At 37.3% G+C, this 22,858-nt stretch overlaps 1 non-coding gene and 1 pseudogene across 1 annotated transcript; one reads left to right on the top strand and one right to left on the bottom strand.

The window, feature by feature from the left end:
• Positions 1–1,858: 1,858 nt before the first annotated feature.
• LOC104427059 overlaps positions 1,859–22,858 on the top strand; it is an 80,284-nt pseudogene continuing 59,284 nt past the window's right edge.
• Positions 19,971–20,784, bottom strand: LOC104427038. The gene is made up of 3 exons (XR_005547639.1): positions 20,500–20,784; positions 20,195–20,278; positions 19,971–20,100 (listed from the first exon to the last, which is right to left on the bottom strand). It is a non-coding gene; the product is annotated as an uncharacterized LOC104427038 (transcript).

The following is a 22,858-nucleotide window of genomic DNA, read 5'->3' as shown; positions in this document are numbered from 1 at the left end:
TGTATATGCTATAAACTGGACTAAACAAGAGTTTTCATCACGAGCAAATCGAAAGAGTTGCTAGCTAGCTAGCAAGGACAAAACATGGGCGATCAATTCACAGCTCATATCCTACTAGGTAAATAGCGATTGGTAAAACTTCATGGTAAATGTCGAAGTTCCCTAAATGTTTGAAGAGACCGATCCCTGACCTTCTGCAATGATTCGGTGAAAGGTTGCAGTCACTCTTGATGATGGATAGGAAAACATATCGAGTAAAAATATGTCATCTACTTCATCCTTTTCCCGGGGCCTAGGTGCTTCGTTCGACTACGTATTGATGGTCACGAAGGCTTAGATGGGATTCAAGGAAGAAAAAATTTTGTTCGCTGTCAAGCATATCCTCTCGAATCCTCTGTTTCATGAAGTTAAATGCATATTGAGCGTATTGACTAACGAATCGAATATCCGACATGCAAACGTACCCTTCGAAATCCAGCGCGAATCACCTCAACCCTAGCACCAATGAAAGCTTCTTAGCTGATCTCAGCGCCTTAAACTTCCAAATGACCATGCGGAAAAGCAAGAAATGTCCGTTGCTTCCATGTTAAGAGAACAAGAGTCATTGTGATGATGCAATAGGTAGAGATATATCATCCCCGGGTAATTCGAAACCGGCAGATGTGGCTCTATTCCTTTTTTTTTTTTGCCATATCAGAGAAAACTAATATCAATTTTACAAGCTACTTCGTTGGCCAAGTCTTGGCTGTTTCATACTTCATATTTGTTTGCATTTTGCTGAAACAGAACAAAGTTATCCCTTGAATGCGTCAAATCAGAGTATCCTTATCCACCACAGAATGGAACAAGAGAAACTGCCATCTAATTATGTCATTAATTTAACTGCCGGACAGGGACGTTGTCCGATCACAAAGTTTCTCCAGAATCGAGTGGAGGAATACCGCATTCTTTTCGGGAATGAATGGACCGTAAGTTTTTTTTTTTGGGTAAAGAATGGACCGTAAGTTTGATCCTCAAGAACCCAACTTTACTTGAATCAACTCAACAATGGAATTCATTTCGGCGTACAGTTGCAACTATCACAGTGAGAGAACTGTTAAATATTTTCTCGCCGAAATAGAGAGAGAAAGGGATGAGAAAGGCTGTGGAAAATGGGTTCCCACTCCTTAGATCACCAAGTTACAGGTTTGAGCAGAACAAATAATCACAGACTAGGATAGATAAAAGATTAGATGGGGAATGAGTTAGAGAAGTGACAAATGCTGAGCAAAACGAGTCCGTATGCAGTAAATGTGAAACAGCTTTAAGAAGAGCTTAACCCAAGATACTTCTAGATTGGTGAATCCCCAAGTAATGTGAAAAAATGTCCGTCGTGCATCTAAGGAGATCGCAAGACGGACTTGGATGCACGATGGACAGACTCTAGCTAGCTAATTAGGCATCTTCTGAGATGTTTCCTAAATGGACATGCACGATGTTTTGAGGAAAATACACACCCCAAAGAATCTCGACGAACAATGCTGACCTTTCTGGCATCTCATTGATCTGGTACCGATTTTTCTAAACCAGCATTTTTGGTGTAAACGAGGTACTCTTAAACCAGAATGAAATTAATCTAGGGGAATAAATCTAAGAATTGCTTGCTCAGACAATGTCTGTTTCTGTATGTTTTGTCTGTGGCAGCAGGCTCATAAACATCAACGGAAATGCTGAGAAGGAATAGACTTCCCGGCTATTATTTTTCCCGAAGCTCAAAGGATATGCTCCATATATTCCTTGTACAGCATAGTATTCATAAATATATAATCTTCAAGAGTCAACACATCAGTCGGTCCTCTGTGCATGTGAAAAAAGAAAAATGGTGCAGACGTCTACCCAGCCGGAACAGCCCATGCAGGTAGAAGGGAAGGAAACAGAAGTACTGGAGGAAGTGAAGAAGAAGAGTGACCCGATAGGCTTGCCATTTTATAAGCTTTTGAAGTATGCAGACGCACTTGATTGGATTTTAATGGCTCTAGGGACCATAGGATCCGTCGCCCACGCGATGGCTCAACCTATTGGATATTTGTTGCTCGGCAAAGCACTCAATGCTTTCGGGAGTCATATCGACAACAAAGATGGCATGGTTCATGCTCTGAAAAAGGTAGATAACTGCACTTCGCTTGAATTCCTAGCTTACTGTCAACTGGTGGCTATATTTATTCCTAGCGCGCCTTTGAGTTCCAACTTACTAAATATGGATGATTCGTACAGTGTCATTGGAGCTTTTCATTCGTGTTTTTCTTCTTTCCTCTTTCAGGTTGTTCTATGTGTGGTACATGGCCTTCGCAACCTTCCCTGCTGGAATCCTAGGTTGGCTTCTTTTGGTTTTCTTAGATGATGGAGATGCATATGTTTTTATTCAGTCGCAGAAGTTCAGTTTTTTTATTGACATGCACACTCGTTTCGCACATAATCGCCGTTCGAAAGTCACTGTTTCCTAGGGCCCACCAGAGATTTGCTTATTTTGGCGTGTCACTCCCAAACGCGGCATCAAGTTTTACGGGATCGGAAGTATCGTGTAATCATTTATCATATTGGACTATTAGCAATAAAGTTAGGAAGAAGCAATGGATTAACTACAGGAGAGAAAACTAGTAGTATAGAAAATATGCAGTAATAAAGCATTCGCGTGGCTTCCAATTTTCTGCAGAGATTGGATGCTGGATGTTCGCGAGCGAAAGACAAACAGCACTGATCAGATTAGAATTCCCAAGTTCGCTCCTCAGACAGGAGATTGGAGCTTTCGATACTGAATTGTCGAGTGAAAAGTCATTGCCAGAATAAGTACTCACATGAGCGTAATCCAGGATGCTATAGGAGAGAAGGTAGCAATCTCTCCCTCAAGTTGACCGCTTTTGAGATTTCTCCACCGAAGTTTGCCGATCATGCTAACATAACTTTTTGCTAGCAGCTGGGGCACTTCCTTTCGTGCTTCGCCACATTCTTTTCTGGAGTCTTGATTGCCTTCATTTGCAGTTGGGAAGTTTCACTGGTCACCTTGTTTGTAGTTCCCTTAATTCTACTGATTGGAGCCACCTCCACCAAGAAAATGAATGCCATCTCAGCTGCCAAAATGATTTACCTGTCCGAAGCTACTACTGTTGTGGAACAGGTGAAAAAACTTCACCTTTCCTATTTTTAAAAAATCTAAGAAAAAGGGAATTATCTGGAAATTCACGGGTTAATGTTTGACAACCTATAGACCATATCTCATATGAAAATGGTCTTTGCATTTATCGGAGAGGATCATGCAATCAAGTCATTCTCAGACTGCATGGACAAGCAATCTGTCATTAGCAGAGGAGAGGCACTGATTAAGGGAGTTGGAACAGGAATGTTTCAAGCAGTGACCAAGTCCTCTTGGGCACTAATCATATGGATCGGGGCAATCGTGGTTACTACTAGAAGATCTAGTGGAGGGAACGTCATAGCAGCAGTCATGAGCATCCTCTTTGGAGCTATGTAGGAAAAGTTTACCTTTCTTGTAAGAGTTTTTGGATGAGATTGTTTTGTCTTACAGCGACTAGATAAGCAATCCGATGATAATCATCAAGCTAGTTAATCTGCACCAGACATGGGAAATAACATCGTCCTACTTGGGTTCTCTGAAGTTTTGTATGAATGCGTGTATGATGCATTTCATTTTGAGCCTCTTAAGAAGATATAAGATCCTTTAAGAATCTTCATATAATGAAGTAAAGAAGATATGACCTTAATTATGGACCGTGGCTTCTTTTGCATTCCAGCTCAATCACTTATGCTGCCCCAGACATGCAAATATTGAACCAAGCACAAGCAGCAGGAAATGAAGTTTTCATGGTGATCCAGAGAAAACCAAATATTAGCAACGCTTCATGGGGGATCGTATTGAAGGAAATCGAGGGAAACATTAACATAAGGAACATTTACTTTGCTTACCCATCCCGAGAAGATGAAGTGATTCTTCAAGGTTTTACGCTGTCAATTCCAGCAGGAAAGACGGTGGCGTTAGTTGGTAAAAGTGGGTGTGGGAAAAGCACAATCATATCCCTGGTTGCAAGATTCTACGATCCATCAAAAGGTCTAAAACCTTTATCCTCCATGCTCTTGAGCTGAAATTTGTTATCCTCTCCTTATTATCCCCATGGTTTCATGCTTCTATTGCTCATACATTTTTTGCGCACAAAGGTTGTTGACGATTGTATAATATTGCATAGGTAGCTGAAGATTGGGTAATATTGCATGTTTTCAGGGGTCATTCTCATAGATAACCATAACATCAAGGATCTTGATCTGAAGTGCCTCCGCCAAAATACTGGAGCAGTTTCCCAAGAACCATCACTGTTTGCTGGCACTATCAAGGACAACCTTAAAGTAGGAAATTTGGATGCAGATGACCAACAAATAGAGAATGCAGCAATGATGGCAAATGCACATAATTTCATTTCACAGCTTCTAGATAGGTACTTGACAGAGGTAATATGCAATCTCCTCGCAACAGATGTAAATAAACGATGTCTCTCCTGAAAGTTCTCAAGCTCTCATCAGACAAAAAACAAGGATCCTGAGTTAAATTTTGGCGCCATGATGATGGACTAGATGAGGCAAAGGGGCTTCCAGCTGTCAGGAGGACAAAAACAAAGAATTGCAATAGCCAGAGCCGTTCTCAAGAATCCTCCAATACTTCTGCTCGATGAGGCTACAAGTGCTCTTGATTCGGAATCCAAAAAGCTGGTTCAAGAGGCATTGGAGAAGGCCATGCAGGGAAGAACAGTGATCTTGATTGCACACAGATTGTCAACCATCGTTAATGCAGATGAAATTGCAGTCATAGAGAATGGACAGGTTAAGGAGAAAGGAACGCACAGCACCCTGTTGGATACCAGCAAATTTTACAACAGCTTATTCAACATACAGAACCTCAGTGTTGTTCGTGATGAAAGGTTGGCTGCCTCATAATCATTATTTCCTACCGTTTGTGCATGACAATTATTTTGATAAAAAAAAGAAACAGGTTCTCACTGGCCCATGATGTTGATGGTGTTGAAATAATAGTTATTTCCTTTTGCACGTTTTGCTGATTTGGTTTTTCAGTTATTAGAGTTAGTGGATTCATGTGTGTTAGTTGTCCTAGTTTTTAGGTGTTAGTGGAGTAAGTGCTATATGCAGAACATGGGTAGTTATGGTGTGTTTTACGTTATGTATTTGTCTTTTGTAAAAAAGACTTGATTGTTCTGTACGAAAGATGAAGTTTTAGCCTCATCTCTCCTCCCTTTAGCAATTTAACAATGGTATTAAAGCCTGAGAGAAGTGTGAGAGAGTTTTTTAAAAAAAGATAAAGAAGGTTTCGAGGTGCGAGATACTTTCGTGAGATAATTGCAGCAGCAATATTTCTAATGGCCGTCGACAATTTTGTTCAACCAGCAATTCCACGCTTTGATGGTCACTATGACCATTGGAGCATGCTGATGGAGAATTTTTTACGATCAAAAGAGTATTGGTCGGTTGTTGAATCTAGAATTCAAGAGCCACCAGCGGGCATGGCTTTGATGGATCCCGGAAAGCATAATTGGAAGCTAGAAAGTTGAAAGACCTGAAGGCAAAAAATTATTTTTTTCAGGCTATCGATCGTCCCATCTTGGAGACTATTCTTTGCAAAGAAACTTCCAAGGATATTTGAGATTCTATGAAGAAGAAATATCAATGCTCTATTAGGGTAAAGCGTGCATAGCTTCAAGCCTTGAGAAAAGATTTTGAGACACTAACGATGAAGGATGGAGAATCTGTCACTAGTTATTATGCCAGAACAATGGAGATCGGCAACAAGATGTGATTCCATGGCGAGAAGATGGACGATGTCACCATTGTGGAGAAGATTTTGCGTTCCTTGACACCAAAGTTTAATTATGTTGTCTGCTCAATTGAAGAGTCGAAAGACATAGATGCGCTCTCTCTTGATGAATTGCAAAGCTCCTTATTGGTCCATGAACAGAAGATAAACAGAAGTTCAACAGTAGAGGAGAGCGTTGAAAACTTCTACCAATACTCATTCCAACAATTTCAGAGGAAGGGGAGATCGAGGAAATAGAGATGTTAGCAAGAATCTCAAAGCCAATAATGACCAATTTCAAGGCAAAGGCAGAGGACTGGATCCTAACAAATCCAAGGTAGAGTGTTTTAGATGTCATAAATTTGGTAATTATGCATCTGAATATTATACTAGGCTGCCTAATAATAAAGAACAGGCAGAGAGTTCAACTTTTGTTGAAGAAAAGGAAGTAGAAACGTTGTTGATGGCTATTCAAGATGAAAAGAAGCGCGAGTTAGATATTTAGTATGTGGATACAGGCTGCAGTAACCACATGAGTGGAAGTAAGTCTTCTTAAAGTCTTCTTTTTCTCATCTAAATGAAGATTTTCATTCCACTGTGAGTTTTGGGGATCATTCTACTGTGAAAATGATGGGAAAATGTGATATTAAGATAAGAACCAAGAATGGTTTTGTGGAAACGATCTCTAATGTATTGTATATTCTTGACTTGAAAAGTAACCTATTGAGTGCTGGTCAATTACAAGAAAAGGGTTATGTAATCACCATTCAGAGGGGTGCTTGTAAAATTTATGATTCTGTTAGAGGTGCTATTGCAGTTGTTCCTATGAGTTCAAATAGATTGTTTCCATTAAAGATTGAAAATATTCAATCTTGTTTGATGGCTGAAAAGAAAGATCCCTCATGGCTGTGGCATTTTCGCTATGGTCACTTGAGTTTTGGTGGATTGAAGACCCTCCAACAGAAAAACATGGTGACATGTGTTCCTCAAATTACTATTCATTCCCAAGTCTATGAAGAATATGTTGTTAGCAAACAACATCGTTCTCAATTTTCAAAAGAGAAGTCATAGAGAGCAAAGGATGTTTTGCAGTTGGTGCATTCGGACATTTGCGGTCCCATAAACCCATCTTCTAATAAAGGTAAAAGATACTTAATTACCTTCATTGATGATTTTCCAAAAAAATTTGGATTTATTTTTTATAGGAAAAATCAGAAGCTTTCTCCACATTTAAAAGCTTCAAAGCTCGTGTTGAAAATAAAGCAGGAAAGACCATTAAGACTCTTCGAACAGATAGTGGTGGTGAATATTGCTAAAAAGAATTTGAAGTTTTTTGTGCAGAGCATGGCATTCGAAGAGAGCTTACTGTTGCATATACACCACAACAGAATGGTGTATCTGAGAGGAAAAATAGAACCATTCTCAACATGGTGAGAGGAATAGTTCCAAGGATTTTCTGGCCAGGAGCAGTAAATTGGAGTATTCATGTTTTAAACAGAAGTCCAACTTTCGCTATTCAAATATGACACTTGAAGAGGCTTGGAGTGGGAGAAGACTGATTGTAGATCACTTCAGAGTCTTTGGATGCATTGCATATGCCCATGTCCCGGATGTAAAAAAGAAGAAATTTGATGACAAGGCTGAAAAATGTGTTTTTCTAGGTGTAAGTGAAGCATCCAAAGCATATAAATTATTCAATCCACTAACAAGGAAGATTGTGACTAGCAAGGATGTTGTTTTTAATAAAGAGAAAACTTGGGATTGGAATAGGCAGCAGCCTACCCAAGTCCTTTATGACAATGATGCTGAACAGGAGCAAATTTCAGCACCTAGTATGCTCGAAAATTCATCAAATACGACTTCTATAGCTGTTGGAATTTCGCCAACAGTCGCTGAAGTCAATGAAGAAGAAGCCCAATCTCTTCGCCACATTAGAAGAAAGCCTGCTTGGATGAAAGATTATAAGGTAACTGGAATTGAAAATTCAATTACTCACTTTGCCTTATTTTCATACTATGACCCTACAACTTTTGAGAGTGCTGTCAAAGAAGAAAAATGGCAAAAAGCGATGGATGGTGAAATTAATGCCATCGAAAGAAATGATACTTGGGAGCTATCTGATCTTTCGGATGAACAAAAAACCATTGGTGTAAAGTGGGTCTTTAAAACAAAACGAAAGAAAATTGTGAAGTTGACAAATACAAAGCACGTTTGGTAGCCAAGGGATACAAGAAGCAATATGGAATCGACTATACATAAGTTTTTTCTCCAGTTGTGAGACATGACACGATCAGATTGGTGATTGCATTGGCGGCACAAAATTCTTGGCTTATTTTCCAGCTAAATGTCAAATCAGCATTCTTGCATGGGTACTTGGAGGAACAGGTATTTGTCGAGCAACCGCCTGGTTATGTCAAGATTGGAAATGAGCATAAAGTTTATAGATTGAAGAAAGCTCTTTATGGGTTAAAACAAGCTCCTCGGGCTTGATATAGTCATATTGAAACTTATTTTCTTAAAGTTGGTTTTTCAAAATGTCCTTATGAGCATACGCTTTTTGTCAAGATTGGAGATAAAGAGAAAATGTTTATTGTCTACTTGTATGTTAACGATCTTATATTTACTGGAAGTTGTGATAGCATGTTTGAAGAATTCAAGAAATCTATGATGGATGAGTTTGAAATGTCCGATCTTGGTTTGATGCATTACTTCCTTTGCATAGAAGTGGTACAATTGGATAATGGGATCTTTATTTCTCAAAAGAAATATGTGGGAGAAATTTTGGACAAGTTTCAGATGAAGGATTATAATCCTACAAACACTCCAGTTAAGTTTGGCTTAAAGCTATTCAAAGATCATGAAGGGAGGAAGGTTGATAGCACACTTTATAAACAAAGTGTGGGCAGTTTGATGTATCTAACGCAACAAGACCAGATATAATGTATTCTGTGAGTTTAATCAGTAGATATATGGAGAATCCTACAAAAATGCATTTTTTAGTTGCCAAGAGAATCTTCGTTACTTGCAAGGAACTAGGGACTTTGGGCTATTTTACAAGAAGGGTGAAAGGTCCAATTTGTTGGGATTTACTAATAGTGATTATGCAGGAGATCAAGATGATAGGAGGAACACTTCGGGTTATGCTTTTATGTTTGGGACAGGTGCTATTTCGTGGTCATCCAAGAAGCAACCAATTGTCACATTGTCAAGAACATAAGCTGAATTTGTTGCTACAACAGCTAGTGCTTGTTAAGCTATTTGGCTAAGGAGAATTCTTGAGGAGCTACAATTCAAGCAACCGGGAGCTACTAAAATATTTTGTGACAACAACTCGACAATCAAACTCTCCAAGAATCCTGTGCTACATGGAAGAAGCAAGCACATTGATGTGAAGTTTTATATCTTGAGAGATCTTAGCAATGATGGAGCAGTTGATCTAATCTACTGTAGGAGTGAAGATCAAGTTGCTGATATATTCACCAAGGCCCTCAAGATGGAGTCATTTGTGAAGCTCAAAAGATTACTAGGTGTTTGCAAGTCGAAAACAGTCTAGGCTTTAAACTGAATGTTAGTAAACATCAGTTTAAGGGAGAGATTGTTGAAATAATAGTTATTTCCTTTTGCATGTTTTGCTGATTTGGTTTTTCAGTTATTAGAGTTAGTGGAGTCATGTGTGATAGTTGTCCTATTTTTTAAGTGTTAGTGGAGTAAGTGCTTTATGTAGAACATGGGTAGTTATGGTGTGTTTTACGTTATATATTTGTCTTTCATAAAAAAGACTTGGTTATTCTGTACGAAATATGAAGTTTCAGCCTCATCTCTCCTCCCTTTAGCAATTTAACAGATTGAATGATAGAACTGATATATCTTCGCGAGAATATGAAATTGACCAACCCCACGGCTCACCTAAAAGCAGAGTTTTAAGTGAAAAGGGCGTAGAGATAGAAGAAAGCCTCACAGAAGATCCTGAGCTAGAGGAGCACAAGAAAAGATTAGAAGCAGTCCACTTCTTGAGAATTTGGTTTTGGTTGAGGAGGACAGAACTCGTCAAGACAACCATCGGCTCCATTGTAGCCAGTTTCTCTGGAATCTCAAAGCCTGTTTTTGGGTTCTTCATCATAACAATAGGTGTAGCATATTACCATAAACATGCCAAGCGGGAAGTTGGATGGTACTCGATCGCATTCTCCCTCATAGGGTTGCTATAATTAGCCTCTCACATCTTGCAGCATTACTAGTTCGGTGTGGTTGGTGAGAAGGCCATGACAAACCTTAGAAAAGCTCTCTTTTCAGGTAGCTATCACTCCTTTTTCCTAGTAGAGTCCTGTACAGTTTAATACAGAATCTACTAGCCTTGAATTTGAGATTCTGCCCAAGTTATGAATCATTTATAGAGTACAATTTGCATTGATTGTTCTAAAATCTTGCAGGTGTGCTGAGCAATGAATTCACTTGGTTTGAGAATCTCGAGAATAGCATTGGGATGGTTACTTCGTGAATCATCAATGATACATCCATGGTGAAAGTGATCATTCCTGATCGCATGTCAGTCATCATCCAAGGCATCGCTTTTATACTGATTGCTACGGTAGTTAGCATGATTGCAAACTGGAGAATGGGTCTAGTGGCTTGGACTATGATGCCTTGCCACTTCATTGGTGGGCTCATTCAAGCCAAGTCAGCCAAAGGATTTGCTGGCGACTCTTCTGTAGCACATGGCAAAGTCGTTTCCCTAACTTCTGAGTCGGCGACAAACATAAGAACTGTAGCATCTTTTTGCTGTGAAGAGCAAATCCTGAGGAAGGCCAAGTTAGCATTAGAAGTCCCAACAAAATAGAGCAGGAGAACCGATATCAAGTATGGAATAATCCAAGGATTCTCTCTTTGCTTATGGAACATCGCACATGCAGCCCCTTGGGGTACACCGTGGTCTTGGTTGATAGAGGCCAAGCCACATTCGAAAATGGCATAAGATCGTACCAGATTTTCTCTTTCACGGTACTTTCTATTATAGAGCTGTGGACGCTGATCCCCACCGTGATATCGGCCATGAGCATACTCACCCCTGCATTCCAAACCCTCAATCGAAAAACTGAAATCGAACCAAATGTGCTGGAAAATACACATCATGGGAGGATCGAAGGAACTGCTAAGTTCCAGAACGTCAAATTTGAGTATCCATCACGACCAGAAGTTACCGTTCTGAAGAACTTCACGTTGAAAATTGAAGCTGGGATGAAGGTGGCTCTTGTCAGGCCAAGTGGTGCCGGAAAGTCCTCTATTCCAACCCTTCTGTTGAGGTTCTATGATCCGATGGAAGGAAAGGTCGTCATTGATGGGAAGGACATAAAGGAATACAACCTGAGATGGCTAAGGACGCAAATAGGATTTGTGCAGCAAGAGCCCATCCTCATTAGCTCCTACATTAGAGAGAATATCCGTTACGGAAACTGCGGTACTTCATTGCCTCATTGGTACTTTTCTTATAGCATCCTCAAACCTCTTCCCACACCGGTTCAACGCGCCACATCCATCAGACCCGCAAACACCAGCAAAGCGTCGGCCCCATCAAAACCATTCTAAAAAGCCTCTAATCACCAATCATTAACTCCTAGCGCGAAGTATACGCCTCGATGGACTCACTCCTGCTGGATGGCATGGGGGCATTCAGCGAAGCGACATGCACATATGGGCTCTTGCCACCATCGCCGCCATCACCGCTCTAGCCAAGGCTAGCGTAGCCGGAGGCCAAGCTGCTTGGGGTGGCATGTGTTAGGGAAATCCCTTATGATGTTTTGAAGATGACAAAATAAATCAAAGGCTACTAACATGTTTAATGGTTGAGTAATAGACTATACAGATGATATAATGAATAAAGGATATTGTCAAAGTCTGAAGTTGAACTAGAAAACAAACTCTATGATGAAGCCGAACTTATTCAAACTGTGTTAAGACCTTAAAGCTAAATCTATTCAGAAGCAGAATATGTATAGACCCAGATTGTAAAGTCTATTGCACTCAGACTCAGATTGCACGGTTTATTGCACTTAGACTTTACATCCAAATTTGATAGAACGTAACACAAACCCCAATCATAACGGCTAGTAATCTGGTTTCGATTCTACATCAAGATTGATTTGATTGACTCGATCTAATTGATTGACAATTGGATCTTGAAGATAAGAACTTTCTATACGAAGAAGCACTAATTATGGAAACCAAGATTCTGTTTGTATGGGCGATCGGAATCAATTTGGGATTCTACTTTTGTCACTCAACAGTTACCAAATCTTCTTGATATAGATCTGTCCAACGGATAGATTGGAAGACGATCCTCGAGATACTGTCCAACGGCTAGTTTGGAAGTGGAGGAGTATTTACGGAGATGAAGGACCAATGAGCAAGTAAGAGACGGAACATAGAATTTATAATTCCAAAGCGACCTTCTATCATACACTTGTCTCTTGTGAGCTTAAACGTTTGTGATCGTGAGAGAAAGACCAAAAGAGTGACTTAGTGAGATAGTGTGATCTACTACTAAGTGTTTGCACTCAAAGTTGTAATCTCTTGTTGATCGCATAGTAGAATCCAGCAAGAAGGCTGTTAGTATGAGAGAGTGGACGTAGGCTTGATCTAAGCCGAACCGCTATAAATCTCATGTTCTTATTCTCTTCCCTAAATCTCTTTATTTTGTTCATAGTTCTATTTAACTACTAAAGTTCGATCTCGCTCAAGTGCTGCTCTTCAAACTCAATTTCAAAAGTTTGTTATTATTCAGATTCAGGTTAAAAGTAAAGGTTTTTACTGTATTTTACAAAATCTGTTTTTACACCTATTCACCCCCTCTAGGTGTTTATGCTAGCACTTTCAATTGATATCAAAGCCAAGTGCTCGGTTTATAAAAGTGTTTTTACTTTTGAGCTAAAGATCTTTTATGGCTAGTATCTTGGCACCAGGACTTATGGAGGGATAAAGCAACACAAGGCCACCATATTTTGATGGAAACAAATACAACGTGTGGAAGAACAAAATGAAGGCATTCCTAAGATCTAGAAATCCCTTGCAATGGGATGTTGTGGAAAAAGGAATAATCCCACTGCCGCGTCTACATCAAATAAGAATGGCAAAGACAAAGAAACCAAACCCCCTGCTCCTATGTCTCGGACGAAGATGTCCAAAAGAGAAGCGTTTGATGCAAAAGCAATATATTTTTTATATTACACTTTATCTCCAGTTAAATATAATAGAATCTCTTCATATGAAACAACAAAAGAAGTTTGTGATAAACTTCATGTTACATATGAAGGAACCGATCGTGTAAAAGAGACAAAAATAAACTTCCTGCTCGGCAAATATGAATCTTTTAAGATGAAGCAAGAAGAGTCAATTGGAGATATGTTCAACCGTTTTACAAAAATTGTTAATGGTTTAGCATATCAAGGTCAACTAATTTCTTCCCCAATGAAGGTCAACAAACTCTTGCAAGGTCTCTTAAAAGATTGGAACCATGTCAAGACTTCAATCCAGGAGACTCAGAGGATTATGCCACTTTCTGTTGATGAATTGATTGGCACTCTTCAATCTTACGAAGTGGAACAAGTTAACGATGAAGATCCAGAAGGTAAGAAGTCCATCACTTTAGTATCTAACGCTGTTTTTTATGAAATAGACTCAGAAAATGACATGGACGAAGAAGAACTTGCTTTCATGATCAAGAAATTCAAAAAGCTTAGTAGAAAAGGAAGGAAATTCGATGGAAGAAGACATTACAAATAGAATCGGCAGAAAAAAACAATGAAAGAAGATGATGAGTAAGGAAATATATGCTTGATGGTACATTCAGAATCTGAGTCTAACTTAGACACAGACTTAAAATCAGAGTCTGACTCAGACACAAACTCAGAATCCGATGAGAAAATCGAGGTAAACCATTCAAAAATTCATTTCAAAGTTTCAAAGTATATAAATGAGCTTTACTAAAATCTCAAATCTTCTCTTAAAAGAATCTTTGAACTTAAAAGGAAAATTCTTGGCTTAGGCAACAGGATCTTTTTCAAAAAGAAAAGTTTGAAATTTGGTAAAAATATTTTCTACAAACAAAAGAAAGTCGAGATTTACTTGTCAAAGAAAATGATTCTTTAAAAATAAATTTTCAAATATTTCGACAAAATTTTCAAATGGATCAAAAATATTAGAGCATATTCTTTCCATACAAGTTCCTTACTATAATAAGTTGGGACTTGGTTTCAATAAAGAAAGTGATTTTCTAATTGATTTTCCTAAAGTCAAGGAGAGACTTAGACAAAGACCTCCAAAGGCATTTTACAAAAATCATTTTCAAAAAATGTTTGTAAAACCAGTTAGTGGAAATGCCCTCAAGTGTTCAAATTGTGGAGATTTGGAATACTTTCAGAAAGAATGTCCTAAAGTCCGGAGACCTATTATGAAAAATTGGATAAAAACAACATATTCTACTAACTCTCATGGACCTAAGAAAAATGGGTACCAAAGAAAAGATGAGTTATTTTTTTGCGGGAAATAAAGGAGAAGAAGAAAGAGAATTTGGTAAGGAATTTTTTATTTGATTTGGGCAGTAATTCTCATTATACTTGATTTCGATATATCCTTGGTTGATTCGGATTTTATAATGATTATATTTTGTTTTATTGAAGAAAGAATCATATGATCTGTTTTTGTAATTCATGAATTGAGATTTAATATGTGTGATTATTTTTGAAATCTTGCTAAGAGACAATTGAGTATATTTGGTTTAATTTTATGCTTTCAGATTTTGTCATATTTTGCAAAGTGAAAATCTGTTTTACGTTATATTAATTTATTATGCAAAATTTTCTTTCTTAAATATTCAAGGATTTGGTTCTCCCTAATTTTATTGTGCATAATGTTCTTTCTTTAAATAATATATCATGATGAGTTTAGAAAGAATATTTGATTATCTATCTCTAACATCAAATAAGGATCCAAATTGATGGATACCGAAAAGGAAATGAGTTGATTGCAGGAAATTCAATAAGGCAAGAATGATTGCAAATCTACGCAGATTTTGGTGCAATAAGAAAAGAATCTCAGGCGAAGATTGGTAATGATTTTTTTTAATGGTACATATACCATAGGTAAGAGAATATTTTTTATCATCCCGCCCTACAAATTTCTACATGCATTTATCATACTTTTGGATAATTATTTGTTATATTGCAAATATCTTTTGTCATAAATATAATGCATTACAAGTTTTTACTTGATTTGGCACATGATAAAAATATCTTTCTTTTTACGAAATGCATCAATAATATATATCTGAGATTTATGCTCAAGGAAATCCCTTTGATCTCGAAAGATATTATTGCATATTCATGGATATTCTTGCTATATTCATAGAAGATATCTTATATCTAGCAAATTTGATCCACAAATCAGATAAAGGTATTACGTGATATTTTTGCAAGGATTATCATATGTTATACAAGAATTTGCATGTCGCAAAAGGATATTCCTTTTGAATTTTGGAAAGCTAGATTTGAAAATCATGGAGATTCTATGCTATTTTTTGGAGGCTTAAAGATTCTATTCCTTGTGCAAAATTTTTGCTTGTTAAGGAAATCCCTTATGTGTCGTATGAAATGTTCAGTAGTTCTGAATTTTAATTTTATATATGCTATTCAATTAGTTTATTTGAAGAAAGGGTATTATATATTATGTGGATATTATTACAGCTCATTTGTGCAAAAAGTTCGTTAAGTTTATGGAGGTTGAATTCGACAAGAGCTTGATTGAAGAAAATAAATTTTTGTCTCGAATTTCAAAATGCAAGTGATCGTTGTGGATATTGTTGCTACAAAGGATATAACGGAAAAATATTATGTTCAACATGCACAAGCAACAATTATTTCTATTCGCAAATATTGTTATGATGATAGGGGAGAAAGCGAATCCAAGAGAAAGGAAAAGAATCATGATTAACTCAAAAAGGCAACAAATTGAGGGGTAGCTTTGATGAATTATAGAAAAATCTTTTTGAATCAATCATGATCATGATCTTATTATGGAAGGAAGGAGAAGGTAAATGTGTTAGAATTTAAGTTCTACAAAATCCGGTTAGTGCATCTCTTATTACCTTTTGTCATTAACGAATCTCTTATTGATATTATCAATTTGTTTTGACAAAAAGAATAAGTGAATTTTATAATGCATCCGTGACTTTTATTGGATATTTGCTGATATGATCGAAGTGAGCTATATTGCATATCTTTAATATTCGATTTACTGATTTTTTGGAAATTGTGTTTCATGCAAGACATTTGTTATCGTTTTATATTCTCTACGTGATATTATTTCCATTGTTATCGCTTTTGATTATGACAAAAAGGGGGAGAAGATATGAATATACATATGTGTTGATTGGTTGATATTATTTATTGCATAATATTGAGCTGCGGTTATTTTTCTATATATTTTTATGCTCAATTTATTTGCTATCTTCTGATATCCTTTGATTTAAATTAATATTTTTAAAAGTATGTTTACAAATCTGCATATTCAAATATTGTTTTGTACTTATCAAAAATGGAGAGATTGTTAGGGAAATCCCTTATGATGTTTTGAAGATGACAAAATAAATCAAAGGCTACTAATATGTTTAATGGTTGAGTAATAGACTATGCAAATGATAGAACGAATAAAGGATATTGTCAAAGTCTGAAGCTGAACTGGAAAATAAGCTCTATGCTGAAGCTGAACTTATTCAAACTGTGTTCAGACCTTAAAGCTAAATCTGTTCAGAAGCAAAATATGTTCAAACCCAGATTGTAAAGTCTATTGCACTCAGACACAGATTGTACAGTTGCACTCAGACTTTACATCCAAATTCGACAAAACGTAACACAAGCCCCAATCATATAATGAATAGTAATCTGGTTTGGATTCTACATTAAGATTGATTTGATTGATTTGATTGACTTGATCTAATTGATTGACAATTGGATCTTGAAGACAAGAACTTTCTATACGAAGAAGCTCTACTTATGGAAACCGAGATTATGTTTGTATGGGCGATCGGAATCAATTTGGGATTTTACTTTTGTCACTCAACGGCTACCAAATCTTCTTGATACAGATCTATCCAACGGGTAGATTGGAAGACGATCCTCGAGATACTGTCCAACGGCTAGTTTGGAAGTGGAGGAGTATTTAAGGAGATGAAGGACCGATGAGCAAGTAAGAGACGGAGCGTAGAATTTATAATTCCAAAGTTTGAGTGACCTCCGATCATACACTTATCTCTTATGAGCTTAAACATTTGTGATCGTGAGAGAAATACCAAAAAAGTGACTTAGTGAGATAGTGTGATCTACTACTAAGTGTTTGCACTTAAAGTTGTAATCTCTTGTTGATCGCATAGTGGAATCCAGCAAGAAGGCTGTTAGCGTGGGAGATTGGAAGTAGGCTTGATCTAAGCCGAACCACTATAAATCTTGTGTTCTTATTCTTTTCCCTGAATATCTTTATTTTGTTCGTAGTTCTATTAAACTGCTAAAGTCTGATCTCGCTCAAAGTTTACTGCTCTTCAGACTCAGTTTCAAAAATTTGTTATTATTCAGACTCAGGTTAAAAGTAAAGGTTTTCACTGTATTTTGCAGAATCTATTTTTACACCTATTCACCTCCTCTAGGTGTTTATGCTAGCACTTTCAGCATGCATGTAGCTGGAGTGGAAGCTCGCGGTTGAGTGCGTTTGAGCATTTGAGTCTAGAAGCGACCTCCCTCGCTAAAGCAAAGAAACTTCTGGAAGGAAGCAAGGAGCGACTAGCGAGACGACTTTTTTGCATCTAAGGACATGACCTTTCTATTATTTCGGATTTGGTCCCCTAGACATTTTGTCATTTGCCCCTGTATCCCGAATTAAGGGACCTGTTACCGGAAAGTGTTGCTTGGATTTTCGGGTGGCCCAAAAACAGAGATATTGTATCCCAGCCAAGAAAAAAAGCAATGAAATTGTAAATGATGCAAACACACCGTTCGATTCTTTTTTCCTCACTTCTTAATCAGAAAAATGCAAATGAAGCTATATGATTATTGGTCCAATACTCATCCGAAATCTGAATGATTATTGGGCTTGGAGTCAACGAGCACGTTCACCGGCTCAAAAAAAGTCAATCTTAATAATGACGAAATTAAATTCACAAAAAATTGTAAAATTTTTCATCCATTCTTGTATTGGGATTTTGTCCCCCCCCAACTATTTCGACTTCATTCAATTTGATATGAAGAGTGATGTACTTGCTTAAAAGTGATAGCAAGAAGGGTTTGGGACAGTTAACGGGGTCTTGAAAATTGAACATGGTAATACTCCTTCACATTCAAAATAAATTTAGACTCGAATAGAATACTCAAATCATTGTAATAAACATGACATATATATCCCCCTCGAATGATATTCCCTCCTGACATAATAGCCTTGGACAATGAACCCTAAAAGGAAAACTAATGTCATTTTTTAAGTGCACATTTACCACTAAGATAACTTTAGCAACCTAGTAAATATAATAAGAATTTAATTAATCTCATCATTATTGTTATTCAGGGAGAGATCATCTTTTGATATCTCCGGCTATTGCGCACTCCCCTGCCATTAAATCAAAGTTGTTTATTATCCCTTTTCATCCATCATTTTCAATATTATTCATAGTGACTATTCATATGCAATGAGGCAATAAATACATAGCAATCACTGAAATGTCATCAAGCCACGCGTAAAGTAGGTTATGTGCTAGCTAGACTTTTAAGCAAAGACTTTGAAACCCAAACTTGCTCATCACAGCCCTATGCTGAAAGTAGTCACTAAATTTTCCATCGGATCCAAGAGTCCAAACTATAACCAATGACATCTTTAATATGATAATGCTAAAAGATGAATTGGGCGCAATTAAGATCATCAATATAGTCATAAACATCTATAATATAATGATGGCAAAGAAAAGGGAGCTACACATGAAACATCATTAATATCACGTTTCAATACACCACATATGTGATGGGATCAAATGGTTTTGATATGTGTCTATACTTGTGTAATGCTAATACTAGTACACTCAAGATGAGAATCTTCATAAGTTATTGCACTAGTTGATGTAGTGGATATGGTATTATTGCCTTCGTCAGTCCAAGTTCCATCATCCCTTCTTGACATTTCTGTTGCATAAAAGAGTGGCTTAGGAGATATTTGTAGATCATCTACTTCTCCTTCGAGCATTTCCAAGACTTTGTGCATTGAAGGGTGATTGTTAGGATTCCATTGTATGCACCAAAGAGCAGCTATTATCATTTTCTTTATTATTTTCCTCTCGTCCTCACTAACTTCCACTGGAATTTTCAATTCTTTACTAAGTTGGTCATGAACCCATAAAGGAAAGTAAGTGTGACTCGAACACCCTGTAACCTTGTCCTCATTCTTCCTTCTAGTGGCCATTTCCATCAACAATTTTCCAAAACTATAGACATCGGCTTTGTAAGAGATGCCTCTAAGGTTCTTGAAGACGAGCTCTGGAGCCATGTACCCTAAGGTTCCTCTCGCAGCAGTCAAAGACACAGTGTTGTAATTCGTGGGATACAATCTTGCGAGCCCAAAGTCAGAAACTTTTGGGGTGAAATCCCTGTCTAGAAGAATGTTATGAGGCTTAATATCAAAGTGTAAAATTTGGATATTGCATCCTCGATGAAGATATTCAATCCCTCTAGCCACTCCGAGAGCAATCTCTTACACTTCCTTGCATTCAAGAGAAATCCCTTGTTCTCGTGAGAAAATGTGCTTATCCAGAGATCCATTATGCATGAAATCATAGACAAGACCTTGTTTAGAGCCCTCAAAGCAATAACCAATGAGTCTAACAACATTAACATGATGAATTCTACCAATGGTAGCTACTTCACTGATGAAGTCCTGCCCATTTGTTTTTCCCTTCTTTAGAATCTTGACCGCCACCTCACGGCCGCTCCGGAGTCTTCCTTTGAACACGGACCCGTACCCTCCCTCACCTAGTTTATCCTTAAGGCCACTCGTGATTTTCTTGATGTCTGAGTAAGAATACCTTATCGGCAAGAAGTTATTGTTGGATTGCAAAAATTCTTCAACATTTTGATCCATTGCTAAGTGTATTCTCTTCCATTTGCGTATTAGCAACGTCATCACGCATGGGGCCCCCAAGATGAATTTCACAACCATGCACTGAAGCACTGTATTTTTTATAGCCAATTTGTGAATGTGTTAAATGTTTGCATTTAGAAATTCAAAGTCAATTTCACAATGAGACGAATATAGTAATGTTACCGATGTCCAAGAGAAAGCGCACCACCACATCAAGGTAGTGGTTCCCTGATTCCGAATAGAGATTGAGTTTGTAACGAACGAAACCTGAAGAACATTTAAAAGACACTTATTTAGACCATAATCAAGCAATGTGTATATCGGTTCAATCCACTAAGATTTGTGGGCAGAATTTGGACTAAATAGATAAACAATTGAATAGATAATATATTTGTTGTTATATGAATAACCAATTTGTGCGTGTCTTGAATGTTTGTATTTAGGAACACTTAACTTAATTTCACAATGAAGATTGTATTGATGTTTACCGATGGGAAGGAACGAGATATGTTCAATACGCCAGAGAGTATGGGCAAGGCCATAGGCGATATCTGCAAAAGAGATAGAATATGTAACAAATGAAATCTGAAGAAAATAAAAGACACTTATTTAGATCATAATCAAACACTGATAATTGAGTATATCAAGTTCAATCCACTAAGATTTACTGGCGGAATTCTAATTATTTAAATTAACAAATGAATGAAAATGTATTCATTGTTGTACTTATAAAATACCACAACAACATTGAACTAGCTACAAGATCTTAGCTCCATTTCACGTTTAGTGGAATTTTACAGTCTTTGACCAAATATATCCTAACAATATTTCGGGATAAGTACGTTGGAAGTACCATAACTTTCGTACGACACTCACTTGAATGTCATAATATTTTTTTTATACACTTGAGTGCCACAAATTTGAATTTGATCACTTAAGAATCATCAGCAATATGTCTGATCGGAAAATCTAACATGAATGCCAATCGTCCTATTTGACATTGCCATCGTTGATTTGGACAATTAATTAAAAAAAATTAAAAATAAAAAGAATCCACGTCGAAATGAAAAATTAATAAAAAAAAATTTAGTATGACTATTTGCTGAAAGCAACATTTAAATGATCGATTTTACTTCAATGTGACACTTAAATAAAAAAACAAAAAAAAAAGTGATAACACTTAAATGGGAATCATATAAAAGTTACAACACCCTTCCTATTCTTTATAAGAAATTGGACAAACTCAAAAGTCCTTACCTATCTTACTGTTGGGGTCCCATCTAAGGTCGAATCCATAAACCATATATTCGTGAATTTGCGCATAGGAATGAAGATCACAATCATAAACCCACCATGGCAGCATTGCCATAAACTCTATAGTGCATGCGGTTTCCACAGATGAGACATCCCTATAGACCAGGGCATACACTCGCCTTCTCGCACCAGAGAAATTAAGTAATGGAAGTCCATCAAGGCATGACGAAGCATCAATGTAAGATCGATAATCCACGGCCTTCACACAACTCACGATCGAAACAGCCACGCATGACGGATAATAGAACGTGTTTCCATCCTGGCACCATAAAGACTGGAGAGGAAGGGATGAGCAATTGCCCTTTTGCAGCTTGACATCAACGACCCTAATCGTTCGGTTGTTATGGTTGATGGAGCGTACAAAGTACTTGCTCGAGTTAAAATCCAAAATGGTGCGGTTATCTATACAGGCTAGCTCATAATCTCTGTGGCCGCAAGATTTCGGGTCTCCCATCAACCGAAATGGGTAACTTATGTTTGCGACCTCGCCGCAAGAGGTTGTGCAATGATTATTTGCGATGGCAATGCTAAAAGACTGATGTAGAAGGAGGAGGAGGAGAAGAAGGGTTTGATTTTGGTGCATAGCTTATGCAGTAGTGGAGAGCACGAATTGGTTAAGCAGATCTAGTGTTTAGTATCGATATGTAAATGAGAGATAGACAAAGACGAGAGCAATACCATGGGTTGCTCCCTCCTTAAAACGATGAAGAGAGCAAGAAATATCTCCGACGACTCCTCTTTGAGTGTGGAAGAAGCGAGTGACTTGCACGGTGTAGCGACCGACAAATGGATGCATCAGACACGGAAAGCAGTGGGAATGGTCGCCGAAAAGAAAATTCAATGACGCGTGAAATCTGTTTTCTTGAAGATGTGCAAAAATTAAATGTGAATAATTGATGATTGCAGGATTCTTTATTTAACTGTGAGTGTTACTAAAGAAATTATATATATTTAATTTAGAAGAGGATGATGAAAAAGAAGGAAACTAACATTTTTTTATGTTAATCATGCATAACACAACAATCAATCATGGGCCATGTCTTTCGTGTGATCATTTGAAATTTCTCAACATGAAATGAGGAATACTCTTAGGGCATAATAATAATAATAATAATAATAATAATAATAATAATAATAATAATAATAATAACAACAAAGAAACTATAAAGAAAAGATCATTAAAAATTTGAGAAGTTTGAATTTTAGACATGACTTCTCATGATTGAAAGGGATAATTTGGAAATATGAAAAAGAGGAGAAACACCTCACACTTTATGATAGTAGTGCATTTTATTGTGTTTGCATCGATGTTTATAAACTTCCATCACATGGCATATTTTATAACCCACTTTATTCAAATAACAAATATGCAAAAACTATTCCATGTTTTCATCCATTGCTAAATGTCTCCGTCTCCATTACTTCAAAAACTATTCTTGAAGTAATAACGAGAGAAGGAAAAATCTCTGACTACAGACTCAATTGTGTGGAGGTGAGCGATTGTGGCCTAGCGACCACAAAAAATGGGACGTG

The sequence above is a fragment of the Eucalyptus grandis genome, chromosome 11 (assembly GCF_016545825.1).
Source record: "Eucalyptus grandis isolate ANBG69807.140 chromosome 11, ASM1654582v1, whole genome shotgun sequence".
NCBI classification, from domain to species: Eukaryota; Viridiplantae; Streptophyta; class Magnoliopsida; order Myrtales; family Myrtaceae; genus Eucalyptus; species Eucalyptus grandis.
The sequence above is the reverse complement of the archived record's forward strand: the minus strand, read 5'-3'. Positions and strand labels throughout refer to the sequence as shown.